The 16,026-nt window shown below is 42.8% G+C and overlaps 1 protein-coding gene and 1 long non-coding RNA gene across 2 annotated transcripts in view; one reads left to right on the plus strand and one right to left on the minus strand.

Annotated features, from left to right (window-relative positions):
• Liprin-beta (liprin-beta 1) overlaps window positions 1-2,752 on the minus strand; it is a 148,843-nt gene extending 146,091 nt beyond the window's left edge. Inside the window, exon 1 of the mRNA XM_075690852.1 lies at window positions 2,533-2,752. The gene's annotated coding sequence lies outside the window, so the exon portion shown is untranslated. The remainder of the gene's footprint in view (window positions 1-2,532) is intronic.
• Window positions 2,753-7,416: 4,664 nt separating this feature from the next.
• Window positions 7,417-15,694, plus strand: LOC142580079 (uncharacterized). The gene is made up of 3 exons (XR_012827559.1): window positions 7,417-7,715; window positions 9,220-9,356; window positions 14,477-15,694. It is a non-coding gene; the product is annotated as an uncharacterized LOC142580079 (long non-coding RNA).
• Window positions 15,695-16,026: the final 332 nt, after the last annotated feature.

Consider the following 16,026-nt stretch of genomic DNA (forward strand, 5'->3'; position numbering starts at 1 on the left):
AAGTCAGGCCCGGAACCATTACCCCCTTCCATATCCCTCGTACTACCGGCCTCGTACCTATTGTTGTTCCACAGTGCCCTACTCTTCATAATCGCTGCACTTCTGTTACCTTTAGTCGTTACATATTTTTCGGACTCTGTCAGATACTCAATTCCATTATTTATCCACACCCCAAGATACTTGTACTTATCGACTATCTCGAACGTGGCCTCCTAGTATCTTATGTTAGCCCCAAATGTTATCATTAAAAATCATGGCTGCTGATTTTTCTTTGCTAAACTTCAAGCTTAGTCTGTCTCCTTCTGTACCACATATGTGCATCAATCCGTGCAGATCTTCTGTATTGTCAGCCATTAATACAATATCATCCGCATACATGAGTCCTGGTAATGACTGTTCAATCAATTTTCCTTGTTTGAAAAATGCTAGGTTGAAGCCGAGTCCGCTTTGCTGTATTTTGGCCTCTAATCCTTGTAGGTACAGCATAAACAACAGAGGTGACAATGGGCTCTTCTGCCTAAGCCCATTATATGCTTCGAAACCTGCTTTGGCCCATTGTATAATCACCCGGTTTTACATTTAAAGATATCTTTTAAGAAATTGGTTACTCCAGCTTGCACTTCTAAAGTTTCCAGAATGCCCCACAAGCCTTCTTGAAGTATACTGTCATAGGCTCCCTTGATATCCAAAAAAGTCAGCCATAGGGGTCTGTGTTCCTTTTCAGCTATTTCAATGCACTGTGTCACTGAGAACAGATTGTCTTCTAGCCTCAGTCCTATGCTTCCGGAGCCCATTTTGTAGCTCTCCAAGCACCCCTTCGTTATCTACCCATGCCTGCAGTCTGTCCTTTATAATCTGCATAACCACCCTGTAAACCACTGACGTCACTGTTAGAGGCCGGTAGTTATTTATGTCAGCTTTGCCCCTCTTTCCCTTATATATCATTCTCATCCCACTTAGCCTCCATTCGTCAGGTACTTTACCATACATTAGCATTGTGCTCACCACCTCCCTTAATGCTTTCTTAAATTGCGGGCCCAATTTCTTTATTAACATAATTGGAATACCACCCGGGCCTGCCGATGTGCTACTTGGTACCCTCTTCTCGGCCCTTTCCCACTCTCTTTGTCCAAGCGAAAGCAGTGGATTGACCGGGCTATCCCTCTCCGACATACTGCATGTACCCTTTCTCGCGATCTGTTCTGTAAATTTTTCCCTCATCATGGTTCCTATATGCTCCATTGCCTCCTCTCCTTCTAACCGAGTTCCTTGAGCTGTTACTATATACCTCTGCTCTAGGCTTGTCCTATTACCCAAGGAGTTCAGATGTTGCCAGAATTTCCTAGCTGCCTGTTTATCTTGTTATTGCTTACTTCTGACAACCATTGGTACCCTTTTGTCTTGATTTTCTCGTTCATCAAATAGGATGCTTCCCTTCTGCATTTTATGTAGTTTACCCACTTTCTCTCTACTTCTGCTTCAGGTTCTCCCTTACTTTTGGAATACCTGTGTTCCCTGGAGGCTTCCTGACGTTTCGTTATGGCCTTTTTAACCTCTTCATTCCACCAGCTCTTGAGTTTTCGTATCCCTTGCCTTGTTCTTCTGACTCGCACGTTACATAATTCACGCTCAAATAGTCTCATTAACTTTGGGTAAGTCCAATCAGTTTCAGTACCCTCTGATATTTCCCCTTCCATTTTTTTGGCCGCTATTTCCACTTGCTCTTCCGAGTAAAAAATCCCATCTGGCTGTTCCTCACGTCTCATTCGTGCTTTAGTTTCCCTCTTAAAACTCAACTTGATGCGTTTGTGGTCGCTACCTATACTTCTGGAGCCCTGTTCATCTATAATCATGGCTCCTTATCTATCGTACATCCTATGTGACATTAATGCATAATGTACTGTCGAGTGTCGACTCCCTACCTCCCATGTTCTTACTTCGCCTGCGCCACCGCACGTTCAACTGCTGAACGAAAACGTAATCGTCGAAACCAAAACTGCGGCCTAACGTCGATACGCGAAGTTGGTTAAAGGTGGTATTTGGGTGTGTTCCTTTTGTTTCAGCTTCTTAAAATGTGTTTAATAGTTTTAAACTTTAGGAACATGGCAGGGCTTTCCATCACTTTGTAGGGATGCAACGAATACAAATAAGATGTGAACTCATGGTTCAATCCAGTACATTGTGGTGACGGACCAATCGGTCATAATACACTTTGTACTTAGTTTTTCATTTACTTATAAAGATATAAATGAATAAACTTTCCTACAGCTGACACTAGAAGTATAACCCTGTACATTCCGCGTTGCGTGAACCCAATATTTCTCCTATGAAATTAAATCCAAACACGAACGGCGAAACAGTGGAAACTGCTGTTCTCGTTTAGATGTAAAATTCTAACAATTTCTAACCCCCCACCTCGCGTTCATACGCATATCTAAATTGCACGGCTATTTAGCTGTCTCAAACAAGGTTATTATTTCATCCTTCACATTTCAATGCCTTTCTACGCACGCCGCAGTACACAAGACTCACCTGAATTCCGTTTCGTTTTCCAGAAGAATGCCGGGATACTTTCAAACGATGAAGGTTGCGGCCATGGTTGCTGCGAGCGAACGAATCTAGGGAACTTTGCCATTTGCGCACGCGTTACATTCCCTCTTCTCCGGCGAATAGATTGGTAGAACTGAGCCTCTGTCGGGCATGAGTATACAGTCGGCGTTTTACGCACTTGGCCAGCGTCGTGCTTCCCGCCGAGAGCACGCGCTTTCTCGGCGTCGCGCGGCGCGATCTGTCTTGCCGACGGAAGTCAGCTGAAGCAGGAGCGCGGCGGCCGCGCGCGCACTCGTCGCGAAACAAAAATAGGACCGTCGCGTGCGATGCACGTTGCACCTTCGATGTGTCGACCACGTCGACTACAGCCCGCGCGCGCCGCTCGCCGTCTTGACGTGTCTATGGAAACTCCATTAGAGATATGCAGTTCCTTTACTTAAAGAGAACCGTACCATGGGCGTGGTAATTGTGTATTAATAAAGGGAGGGGGGATGAGACATCCAAACGTAGAAAATTGCTACCAAGGAAACCCATACGGGTTCCTCGAAAGAAAATAATCGCAGTTGAAGAAGTAGCAGTTTGTAGCAATTTGCTACGTTTGGGTGGATGTCTCATTTTCCCTTCATTAATTACTTCTCTCCACCTTGCGAGCTTCGGCAGAACTATTGCGTCTAATTGTGTATTAACAGTGTATGCTGGGCTCCTTCAATTGCTTTGGGCGATTTAATTGTCATAATGTCAGTAATTCGCCCATGCATACGTTCATAGGCGGAAAATTTCAATTTTCCCGGCGGTGGCTGGAGCCCTGACAGCTTGAATCTTCCTTCATAAAATTGTTTTATCCTTCGCTATCACTAATACTGCTTCGCCTTTCCGGAGAAACTGCAGCATCTCTCTCTCTCTCTCTCTCTCTCTCTATTTGTTTCTGTGAGTCCGAGTATAAGCGCTGCCGCGCATGACTGCTGTTGATTCTGTTATTGCTGTTATTCTGTTATGCTGTTATTGTGTGCACTCTTCTCGCAGTCTTTATCAACTAACACTATTCCGCATGACTGGAAAGTGGCAAAAGTCATACCCATTTTTAAGTCTGGAGACCGAGCTCGCCCATTAAATTACCGCCACATCTCCTTAACTAGTACCATTTGTAAATTACTTGAACACATCTTGTATACTGAAATCATTAACTACTTAGAAGACCACAAAATTATTGTTGATTACCAACATGGCTTTCGTCGTGGTTATTCATGCGACACACAGTTAGCCGGCTTTTTACATGACTTACATTCATACCTAGATCTAGGGTGTCTGAATCTTCCTGGATTTCTCTAAAGCTTTCGATCGCGTTGCTCACCATAGACTAGTACTGAAGCTAATGAACTTTAACATACACCCAACCGTTATTGGATGGATTAGAGATTTCCTCTCATCCAGAGTACAATATACGTCTGTTAACAACAGTAATTCCTCTTCTACCAAAGTAACCTCCGGTGTTCCGCAAGGCAGCGTTCTTGGCCCTTTACATTTCTTAATCCATATTAATGACCTGCCTAACTGTGTGTCTTCCCACATCAGACATTTTGTCGATGACTGCGTAATATATCGAATAATTTTATGCGACAATGACAAAGATATTCTTCAAACCGATCTTAACGCTATTAACACATGGTGTTCAACATGGTTGATGACTCTTAATACTGCTAAAGCGAAGTTATTATCATTTACTAGGCGCAACCACCGTATTCCAACATCGTATGTGATATATAACAACATAATTGAACTTACAACTTCATATAAGTACCTTGGTGTTCACTTACAGTCTGATCTAACGTGGCATCATCACATCCGCCTGACGTTGGCATCAGCTAACCGCTCCTTAGGCCTCCTCAAACGCAACCTTAAGCATGCACTCTTAAAATTTTCACACCCTTATGGGTGTAATGCGGGTGTATTAATCTTCTCACCCTTGTAAGCACCCCTGAAACGCCCTTTTTTAACGGAAAAGGGTGTTCAACAAGAAAACACCCTTGGAACACCCCAGTCTTTCTAATTTACACCCTAATTATAAGGGAGTAAGTGAACAAGCTTACAGTATATGATAAATGAACATTGCCAGTTAAGGCGTTGATATTGGCTATACATGAAACGCGCGCTACCTGCGCTTGAATCAGGTAGCTGGAATGATTAGATCGGGGCATCTAGGCAGCAGCGCACTGGCTCCGAACAGTGGTCAAAAATGAAGTTTCCCACGAATATTGATATCGAACGGATGACACTAACGCGCAGACTTTGCATAGCCAGATATCTGCAAAACGCTTCATATGATCAATGGCAAAATATTTACAATGCTATTACTGAATACTTAAAGGTGTGCAACCAGTTAGACTGGGAATGGTTAGGAGTGAGGGCTAACGGTAAATAGCTCACCAACTTACGGTTTGTAGATGACATTGGCATACTTAGCAACGCTGCAGACTATGTGCAACAAACGTTTGAGGACCTTGTCGAAGAAAGTGTAAGAGTCTGATTGAGAGTTAGTATGCACAAGAGAAAAGTAATGTTCCGCAGCCTGGCTAGAGAACGAATGTCATGGTCGGCAGTCAGCCTCTAGAACCTGCGCAGAAATACGTTTATTGAGGTTAACTACTCGCAGGGGCCTCTAATCAAGGAAATTAACAAAAATAAAAAATTAGCTGGAGAGCTTACGGCAGGCATTACTAAATCATGACCAGGGAGCTTACTGCTAACCATTGTTTTCTACCGTTACTAAAGTATGGGGCCGAAACTTGGAAGTTACCAAAGAAGCTTGGGAAGACGTTGAGGACCGCGCAACGAGCGATGGAATAAAAATTATTAGCCATGACGTTAATAGACTGGAAGACAGCGATGTGGATTAGAGAGCGAACGGGGATAGCTGATATTCTGGTTGACATTAAGAGGAAGAAGTCGTGCTGGGCAGACATTGCAATGCGTAAGGGAGAGAACTGCTGGTCTATTGGAGTTGCAGAATGGGTGCTAAGGGAAAGGAAGCACAGTCGAGGACGGCAGAGAATAAAGTGGACGTGATGGAATTGGGAAACTTGACGACACGTGGAACCAGTTAGCACAAGACAGGGGTATTGGAGATCGCTGGAGAAGCTTTCGTCCTGCGATGGACATCAAAATAAGCTGATGATGATGATGTGACGACATCCATGCTAGCTTCGCGGCATGTCATTTATGTTATGTCATGCATGCGTGTCATGTACGTTCTGATAGCTCGATTTGCGTCGATTGCGGGGGGGGGGGGCGGCTAGTAGCGGCGTAGCCAAGTGGGGCACGCCGGGAACTTGTACCGCTCACTAACAGTGAAATTTTTGCTGCTATGGCAATGGCCCCGCTGGGGGGGGGGTCAATTGGGACCCCCCCTCACACCAAAAAATTTCCTTATTACGCCACTGTGGGGAGGGGGGTGTAAGATTGCTCTAGACCCCTCCCCCTAACTTGTCAACGGAAACGGGGGACGGGAGGGCAGCTGCCGCCGGGCCGCAAACCTTAGGCAGCCCAATTACCGGCTGCATTTCCCTTTGGACGTGAATACTGCTCTAATGCCATTGCACTGTAGGATTGTGGCGGTTCGAGGGCATGCGACAATAAAACAAAACACATACAGCCATCAGCAAGTCTTAGCATGAGCAGGTCTTTGGGAGCTAGGCAAGACTCACAAAAAAAAAAAAAAGCTTGGCACCCCTCTTACAGGCATTGTCAACTCTGGGTCCTACCGCTCACTGCACATTTCCGGTAAAAAAAAAAACCACACAGGAACTCCTCTCGGATTTGTCTAAGTGCGCGAAAGCATTGTGACTCTTCCTCATCTACACACAGTCCATGTCGTTATCAATGTTATGAGACTTGATCCGACAAGTATAAGCGACAGCGCTGCGGCGACACGAACTGCTCTGGTCGGCGGCGCAAGCAAAGTACTACAGGTGGCGGGGCCAGGCGCGCTGGTGACGTTCCGTTCGTTTTGAGCCGTTATCGCTCTTTAGCCCTCCTCATCCGCGACGAACCATTATCAACCGTTCTCCGGCGGCGGCTGCTTGTGGCACGGCCGCGCGAACCGTATCTTGAAAGCGAACTGCATTGTGGACAGAGTGTGCCCACTGCTGAAAACTTCACGCGCTGTGTTCTCACCGTTTACTTCGCTTTGAAAACAGACGCGCGTACACCTATCTTGAAAGTGATCTGCGAAAAGCGCATAGTGCGGCATAAGCTGAAAGCTTCGTGAGCGCAGTGTTCTCGCCGCTTCGGTCGCGTTGAAGCGAGAGCTAGCACGAAGGTGAATTCACTCGCTGCTGCGGGTTCTATTTTAAAAGATATCGTGCGGTACGGACTGACGGACGGATGGTTTTTCTTGTTGGGGAAATATAGAAATGCTTACGTTATACAAAAAAAAAATCGCAGGGTTCGCGAATTTCGCGATAAGAACCAACACCAACCTTGTCCCCCGCCCCCCGCTTAGCGATGCTGTCTTGATCGCCCCCTCCCAACCCCGGGAAAAGGGACACTACCTCTCTATCTCAGTTGAAGAAAGGATGATGAAACGTTAACAACGACAATAACGGCATTTACTAACGAGCTGTCTTATGGCCTCTGAGATTTGCGCGCGAAGCTGGCGCGCGCGAACCTGAGAGGCCATAATTGGCCGCTTAATAGCATAAAAAGACAAAGATAATGCCAAACGACACAGTTAAAAATTCAAACAAAGAACTGATCTTAGCTATACTGTTTGGGGAAAAGAAATAAAAAAAATTAGACAGCCGCAACGCACGCCACTAAAGCCACCACCGCCGGCATAACGCGGAACCAACAGTTGGCAACATTTATTCGCGCGTCATTGCTTCGTCCGCTTCGTCTCCGCAACGAGAGCCGCCATCTTCTCGCGCCTAACGTTTTGTATGGTTTTGTTCTCTGCAATCCGCGCACACAGCTCATCGGTGGCTCACATCTGCTCGGTGTCGCAATGCGGCCTGCGTCATCTTGTGGTGTTCGCGCAATCGGTGTGAAACATGTCGCATGTGAAATGTTTGATAGAAGTGCCTCACGTCCAAGTCTAGCCGCCGTACGGGTGTATGGCTGTGCGCCCCGTTCTCGGAAGCGTCGACGGGTTTCCGGCATGCGGATTTCAGGTACGTGCAAATGCGTTTCGCCCTCCTATTGAGCTCCGGAGCAAAGCGTACAATATTTCATGTGAAAGATGCAGTGCCCGTCATCATGGTGTGAATTTCGAGCGGCAAACGAGAACTTTGGCACTTAGAGCACACCGCGGCTGCTAAGTCAGCGTGGAGATTGTTTTACGTTACCGTAATATGTTGCTGTCAGTCTAATCTGCGGCTTGTGGACAGCTAGCCCATTGACTTTTGCTTGTGGCAGCGATAGGTACATAAATGGAAGCGGTAATAATTTTCGAAAGCAGAGAGTTGTTTCGCTCGATGTTTAGTCGTGTTCATGGCGTTAGGAAAGCTAGAAAACTAACTGGCTTAATCGTGCTTAGTTCCAACTCCAAGGGGCGTAACGTTGGCGCTGTATATGTTTATTTTCGGTGTCACGAGTACCACTTTCATGCTTTTGTTGCATGAGAGTGGTAGCTGCTGCATGCCGTCTGGGCAGAACACAATAAAAGCAATTTCCTCACTCATACGTATGCAATGTCACGTAACAAAATTTCCAGAGTTTTATTCGGAGCGTAAATATCTAGTATAGTTTAATAAGAAACTCAAATTCTGTCTTAGCTTAGTAGGCGTGAAACAAGTGAAACTCTCATTCCTTTTTGAATTGTTCGCCCAAGCCGCACCGCCCGCAGATGCGTCATCGGGTAATTGACAGTAGCTTCGCTACGTGAGTTGTTTTATGCGCCAATATTACCCGGTTAAGTATCCTGTTAATTTATGCCGACGCTCGTTCATCTTGATTTTAAGCGGTTACTATCCCCGAGTACCGGACGATGCCAAACTTGTGAGGTGTAGCAAACTCGGGAAATTCGAAGTGGCGTGGCTGCAAGTTCCTGTTTTTACGTTTCTTGCATTCAAAGCCAACAGACACAGTATCACTCATTTATTTTCCATTTCTGCTGTACTTGATCAATCTAATGTGACAACTGCATTTGCTCTTTAATGTTCTCCATTTACTGTGTATTCAGCTTGGCTGCCGTCCTCTCTTCAGAGGATGCCGCTGTGATAGCTCTTTCGTATAGCACATGCCTCTAGGCCCTTGTGTTTCAAGGGCTCTGGCGAGGCAGCACTGCTCCAAGTAATTTTACCATCCTATATATCTTCTATTTTGCATCATTCTTCCACGATGGATTTTAATGTTCATAGTATTCGTCATTAGTCATCGCCATAATCTTATAGCACGTAGATTTTACGCACTCTACAGCGACAATTTTAGGCCAGTTTACAGCCAAGTCGCATCTTCCATAATACATCGTCAACATTACCACTTGTCATGGCGCTCTCTGGCCAAACCTGGCCCTTGCGCCGTAAAACACAACACATCATCATCATCAGCTTGGTTGCCAGAAAACGCTTGAATTTTTTTCAGTATCCAAGTGACGAAATATTTCACTGACGGCCGTGTGTGAAACACGCAAGATGACAAAACTGATAGCAAAATGATGAGATATTTCTTTTATAGCGTTTGGACTCGACTTTTCGTGAGTATGTCGATCGACCTTGGGCCTGTTGACAGCGCACCCGACATCGCCAATGTGCAGCCTATCAGTTGATTGCCCCCGAATGGACCATCAACATCGGAAAATGAAGCAGAGCCAGGTAGGGGCAATTTTTACTTTGGAACAGAGTACTGACAGCTGCCTCTTTTTTTAAGAACTAAATAACATATTTACAAACCAACCCTTTCTCTTTGTGCAGCCTACATAGAATCGTTTTTTGCTTGTTATACAGACCTTCAGAAAGCAGTTCTTCTGAACCCTTTTTGCATGCACAAAAAATAAAGAGGAGTGCACTTTCTGATGAAATTGATGCACTGAAATGTGCGTTCGACACATAGTGAGATGCAAAATAACCAACAACTTTAAAGCGGTAAAAAAAAAGTTTGAAACATGTTCTAACATCATAATCCGCCTTAGCATACGGATCTAAATATAAAAGCAACAGAGGTGCATGCGGAGAAGTGTTTGTAAATGTTTGCAAGATATGTACATTGTCTAAGAAATTGTTTTTATTTACTTGGAGCTTCTTGGTGCCATGGCAGTGCAGTAAAAGCTCAAAATGATGCCCCTGCTCCTAATAAAGCACTTTTAGCTTTTAAAATTAAATTATGGGCTTTTACATTCCAAAACCTAAAGTTTTGGGAACCTGGCCTTCTTTAATGTACACCTGAATCTAAGTGCATAAGCGTTATTGCATTTTACCCTCATCGGAGGGCAGCTGCCTTGGTCTAGATTGAAGCTGGGACCAGCATGACTGAGCAGCATGGCATCATTGTAAGTGGGCTATAACACCAGGTCAAAATGAGAAATACTGCTTAGAACTACCAACTTCTTGGCTCACAAGCACTTTGCACTAAGTTAAAGGAGTATGAAGTACTGACAGCGACCGTTTATGTACCAATTTCTTTTTAGGCTGACTCCATTATTAGGGTGCGAAGCTTCAATTAGTCAAAACCAGCCTAAATTACAGAACCAGCTCAAAACACGCACCATGTATAGCTGGATTTGGACATGAAAATGGAGTCAATTCGTGTCGCCGAAAATGGAAGTGGCAGTCACACTATTTCATGCATTTTGCCTAAAACATAGTCAACAATAATTAATCAATTTCTAAAACATTCTTTTCAAAAAGTTTTTTTCAAGCATGAAAGGAGGAGCCAAATGGTGTTCAGGTGCACGAGCGGTTAGTTGCACGGCACTTCTTGCATGTGTTCACTGGCTTCTTTCAAGCTTGAAAAAAAAATTTTGTTGCATCTATTGAGCAGTAGAAAGCTGGATTGGGAATTTTTCAGGATGCTCTACAATTTTGGAACTGACACTTTTGCTTTGAATAAAATATTTGAGCAGTTAAATAATAGTTAATAACTAATTACCTAATTAGGAAAAATGCAAGAATTGGCTTCACTTCCTCAAAACGATGGCAAACGACATTACCTTGGTGCTGTCCAGCTACGTGGCACTTGTACATATTTAAAGCTTGAACATGTCATACAGACCACCTGGTAATTACAAGGCATATATAGAAGTGGCTAAGTTGTGTGAGCCAGCCATGTGTAGCGAATCATGAGAAACAGCCATGTTTCTTTGACTTAAGGGAATGATAAGATTTACATGCTCGACACCTTGTATCAGTGTGTTCTAGGCCTCTTCGTAGTTTAGCTGCTACATAAACAATATTTCTCCACGTGTAAGCTCATATGCATCTTTCAAGTATGTTGCCTCGTGTGTCCAAAATAAACCATCCTCGCGCTTCCTTCATTATGTCTTCATCTGTTGCTGTGCTAAATTTTTAACATGCAACTGCACAAATTTTCATCTAGTTTTCATATTTCCTCGTTGTTTGGTGGCTTTATTTCTGAACAAGTTGTTTTCGTTAAACCCTGTTGCACACAGCAGTACACAGCATTTCTGCCTAGAGTGGGAATTGTTTTTTTTTTCAGATTGACATTAATACACCTTGCCTGGGCAATGTAAGGCATTCTACATAACATGACCCTGCAATGATGTTTTATCTTGCATTCCAGCATCATGCAAAACTGTTTACTTACCAGATTAGAATATGTATAAGTGTTGGAAGTAACAGAACTGGAAGAAGCCAGCAGATAATGAGGCCAAGGAAAGCATACAGGAACATGTTTTAAGTTTTTTATATGAAGTATAGAAATGATAAATTTAGGTAAGTGAAAGTGGATTAAAAGATATCCACCTGTGGGTGGGGAACGGACCCATAACCTTCACATTATGCATGTGATTTACTAACCACTGTGGTACTACGGCCGTGTTCGAGCTTCGACAATCTGAGGGGCCATAGTGGACGGTTGAATGCTGCCTCGGTGGCATAGTGGTTAGTGCATCTCATGCCAAATGCAAAGGCTGCAGGTTCGTTCACCCCCCATGCCTGGTTGTTTTTTTTTTACCATTCTCATTTCCCTTGATCATTTCTACATTTAAATAGAAAATTACAAATAAGTTTCCACGTGCCTTCCCTGGCATCTTCCAGCTGTGATTCAGAAAAATTTTGACCCTCAGTATCCTTTCTTCTCGTTTGGAAGAACAGGAACTTCATTTTAAAAATAATGAATTCACCTTGTTCAGCATCTCAATGTGGTCTCAAATCTTATCACAGCATGTGTATTACTAAGTGAAGTTTTTGTTAAGATGATGATATAGCATGGGACCTAATTAGTAGCCTTTGTGTACAGATATAGGACTAGTCTAATAAATAGGAGGATATTAAGAAGCACTTCTAACATGGTCTGAGCATGTGTTTAAAAAAACTAATCTAGCATGATTTCAGGCATAACTGTTGCCCCTGAAAAATATTTGGATCATCTGCATTGGAATTCTTTTTAGAGAGCACCAATACTGCTTTGATAGAAGTAGCCTCGTGGAACATGAAGCATCGCTTCTTGCTGAGTCAAGGAAATATCTGCATATCTGAGGTGCATGTGTCATATGCTCGAATGCTGTTTAAAGGCTACCAATAAGAAAATTTATTCACTTGCCTTCCAGGTGTTGCTTCAGTAGTCTATGCTACTCGATCATAAACAATTTACCAGAGTGAACATTCATCACAGTTGGCTTTGCAATGTTTATGCAAAATACCACAATTGCCTACTAGACATGTGACTGCACTAAAACTTGGAATTAATGACCAGTAAGATTTATGGGACCAGCAAAACTTAGTTTATTACTCCAGAACAAAATGCGAGGCACTTCGGTTATTTCTGCCATAGAGTTTCTTACAGTAATTACTAGAGGGAACTCTGGCGCTGCATTCGTACCACCATGGGAATGATGGGAAGCACATGGATTTGTCTGATATTCGCGCTTGTGAATTCAGACGTTCTTGTGGCTTCGTATATTATACGCTATATAAATCTTATTGTCGTAAATTTCAGCGCAATCTATGTCTATACTCTTCGAAGTGCAGAAGACGGCGCCAACACGCACAATTGCTATTAATTGCAACGATTGAGCTTGTCAAGGTGGCCAAATCGAAAGGCGCCAAGCGTCTCAAGGCACTGGTATGCCCGCGATAAATTCATCAAGGCGTTGCACTCGCTTGTCGTTACATGCCTCCGTGGCTTAATGGTTTCAATATCAGACTTCTGTTCTAGAGTACCTGTGTCTGAATCCTGTCGTCGGACGATCTTAATGTTTATTTATTTATTACACAGTATATTGTTGAAAATGACTAGTTTACAAAGTCACAAAGCCGTTTGAAGCCAAACAGACAAAGTTTAGGCAAATCCATGTACTTCCCATAATTTCCATGCTGGTACAGCCGTTCTTGTTTGATCTCCTGTGGACACTAACGTCAGAGTTCCCTCTACTAATTATTGTATGAAACTGATTTCTGCACCTCGCTCGTGCAGAAGCGGCACCACACCTGCTGCGTAAACATGCACTACCTTTCGGCCATGTGCAGGGAATGCTGTGAACTCGCCCTGTACAAAGCCTGCACTAAGCAAAACAAATCACAACGTGCAGTTGCTGCCACGTTGAACTGGTGGAATGAGTAGTGAAATGCAGCACCTCCTGAACTAGTTCAGAAAGTGCAGGTTAATCAAGTGGAGATTATATAGTAACAGAAGTTGAGTGATTCTGCATTACATTCACGAAATATACTTCATGATACTTTTCCATTTATTTCCTCAGTTATTAAGAATCCCTTTTGCATTGTTGGACAAAACTACAGAATGCCAACATATTTTCTAGCATTCACTGGTAGCAAACATGTCAAAACTTGTTCTAGTTTCTGGATTGCCGCTTTAGCCGTTAACCCTCAAGTTAATTTCGGAAAAATGTACCAAATTATTTACGTACTCAATTTTTCGGTGTCATTCTCATTCTAAAAATATATTACTTCATTGGTCTCTGGTTAGAAATAACACAAAAATAAGAGCTGCTCTTGAGGGCAGCTTTCCCTCAATGCCGACTGTAACTCATCTTTGACAATAAGAGCAGCATAACATCGGTCAGAAAGAGTGCGACTCGTCATTGGTGATATTGGTACTACCTTCAGTCACTAGTACAGCTTGGGATCAATGGTTGAAGGTTGCGACTTTGTTGCTGCCCAATTTTAATTCTGCAGCTGTTACACTTGGGTGTAGCGTGTGTATGTACGTGTGCATGCATTAAAATGACTTCACTCTAGAGCAAAGTAACTGTAGTGCAGAGAGGCATTAGTCATTTTTATATATTTGCTTTGTAAAGATGCGCTAAGTTTATCTTTTGCAGTATAGACTTGGCGCTCATTGGCCAGAGATGCCCTTGTGCTACTAAAACCTATCAATTCGCTTTTTGCAGTAGTAGGTGCTTATTTCTTTTTCAGGACCCGGCTGACAGTTTTAATTTGTTTTTCTTGAACTGTGCAATTCCCACTCACAGGACTGCATGTCATCTGAGGTGTTCCTTTTTCAATCAAGAATGTTGAGGTTGTGTTTGTGAAACTCGATTTCTGGCCTCAAACGAGCTTGTACAAACTGACCAAGCTGATAATTCCACCTGCTTATATAATAAATATATTGCGGTTATGAACCCTCATAATGAATGAAACACAGTATAAAAATTTTATCTAATAAAACAATTTAATGAAATTTTTCATGTTTTGCGCGTTCGTGTTCACTTCTCTACTCCCGTGTCCTGTCTGCATGCCTCACCTCTTTTTTTGCATATTAAATATCGTAGAAACTTAACCATGCTTTTTTACCACAGTGCAGGGGGAAAAGGTTCCGGTAACACCATGCATTCAGTATGGTGGCCCAGATGTGTATGCAAGCAACCTCCTTCATGTGGACCAAGAACTACTCTGCAGTGTCTCGCAGACTTCCATGCGAAGCCCTCAACATTCTCGTCTGAGTGGAATGGCTGCTCATCTATCTGCGTGTCCATCACCAAGACGGCCAGTAGTAAAGCTCCTGTACCCGTTTAACAAAGCTTAATGATTTTTTATTTAGTTTTCACGGTTGGCCGTAGAATCTTAACATTTTTGATGTTTCTAACATTTTTACCTGGCACAAAGTGGTGCAATAACTTTAAACCAGTGTAATGTATTTAAGTGATGCTCACTCTAATGCCTATCTGGTTTTGTTTGTGTTGAAGAAATTTGAATGTCTGATGAGGTAACGGCATTTGAATTTGTCATCGTGGCTCGTTTCAATGAGCTGCTAAGAAATAAGACGCAAAACATATCACACACCAGTTGTAGCATTTTTGTTTTCATGACTAAAGTATACACGTTTCAAAAGATAGAAAGTGGGGAAAAAAGCCTCAAGAACATAATCATCCTAGGATTGTCATGTCCTTACAACTCTGCAATGACTAATGCCGCAAACATCTTGGGAGCACATTGGTCGCAATGCCTACAGGTATACTTGATAAGAGAATAGCTTGCACTCAGATTTGCCACGCAGTTTATGGCTGATGGCTTTTGTTTGTCGTCTTCATGTTACTACTCTGTATTCAATATTCGTTTATATGTGCTGCGGTTTTTTGCAATCACACATATATATGTTCGTTTCAATAAAAATTTAGTTGAGAGTTAGTGCTCATCCTGTCTGCTTCTAGTCTGTGTCCGTGTCACTTCGCGCTACAATCCAAGATCATGTTACTGTACCAACTCGCCCAACTTTCTATCCTTGTGTTAAAGACACACTCTGACTTGTTCTTACTTATGTGACCGGTTATTTTTGTGCTTTATAATAAGATGCAGTGCTTTTCGAATGAAAACATGTAATAGTTCGTAGTCAGGTTATTTTAAAAAACTGTTCTGCTTAAAATTTAATTGAGCAAGCCTGTGCCATTATTCGGTACTTATGTCTTTGTATTGGTATGGTTTTACTCCTTATCTTCCTTGTTACTTTTAAAATGTGCAAACATTATTATGTAACCATTTCTCTTTAATTAAATAAATACTTTTCTTCTGACATTTCGTCACAAATTTTACAATGATTTTGTTCAATTAGGTAACCTTAGACTAGCTGATTGTTGTTCTGGTAGCTTTACTTACAATGCCTGTGGAATATTCAATGCAAGCACATAGTGAAAAATAAACTAAATTATTGGGTATAAGCAGGTCACTGGCAGTAAATGGAGCATACATATATTTCAGGAAATAGTGCATGCTTATGTATTGAACAGCATGCACAGCTACACATGCTGTTTTGTTCGTAAATGCTGAAACATTATTCGACGTGGAAGCACTTTGTTCTTTGGCTTTCAGTGCTACCTTTAAGTCGTATGTGTGAAAGTACTAGTAGAAGCAT

This window comes from Dermacentor variabilis, chromosome 4 (genome assembly GCF_050947875.1).
Source record: "Dermacentor variabilis isolate Ectoservices chromosome 4, ASM5094787v1, whole genome shotgun sequence".
NCBI lineage: Eukaryota > Metazoa > Arthropoda > Arachnida > Ixodida > Ixodidae > Dermacentor > Dermacentor variabilis.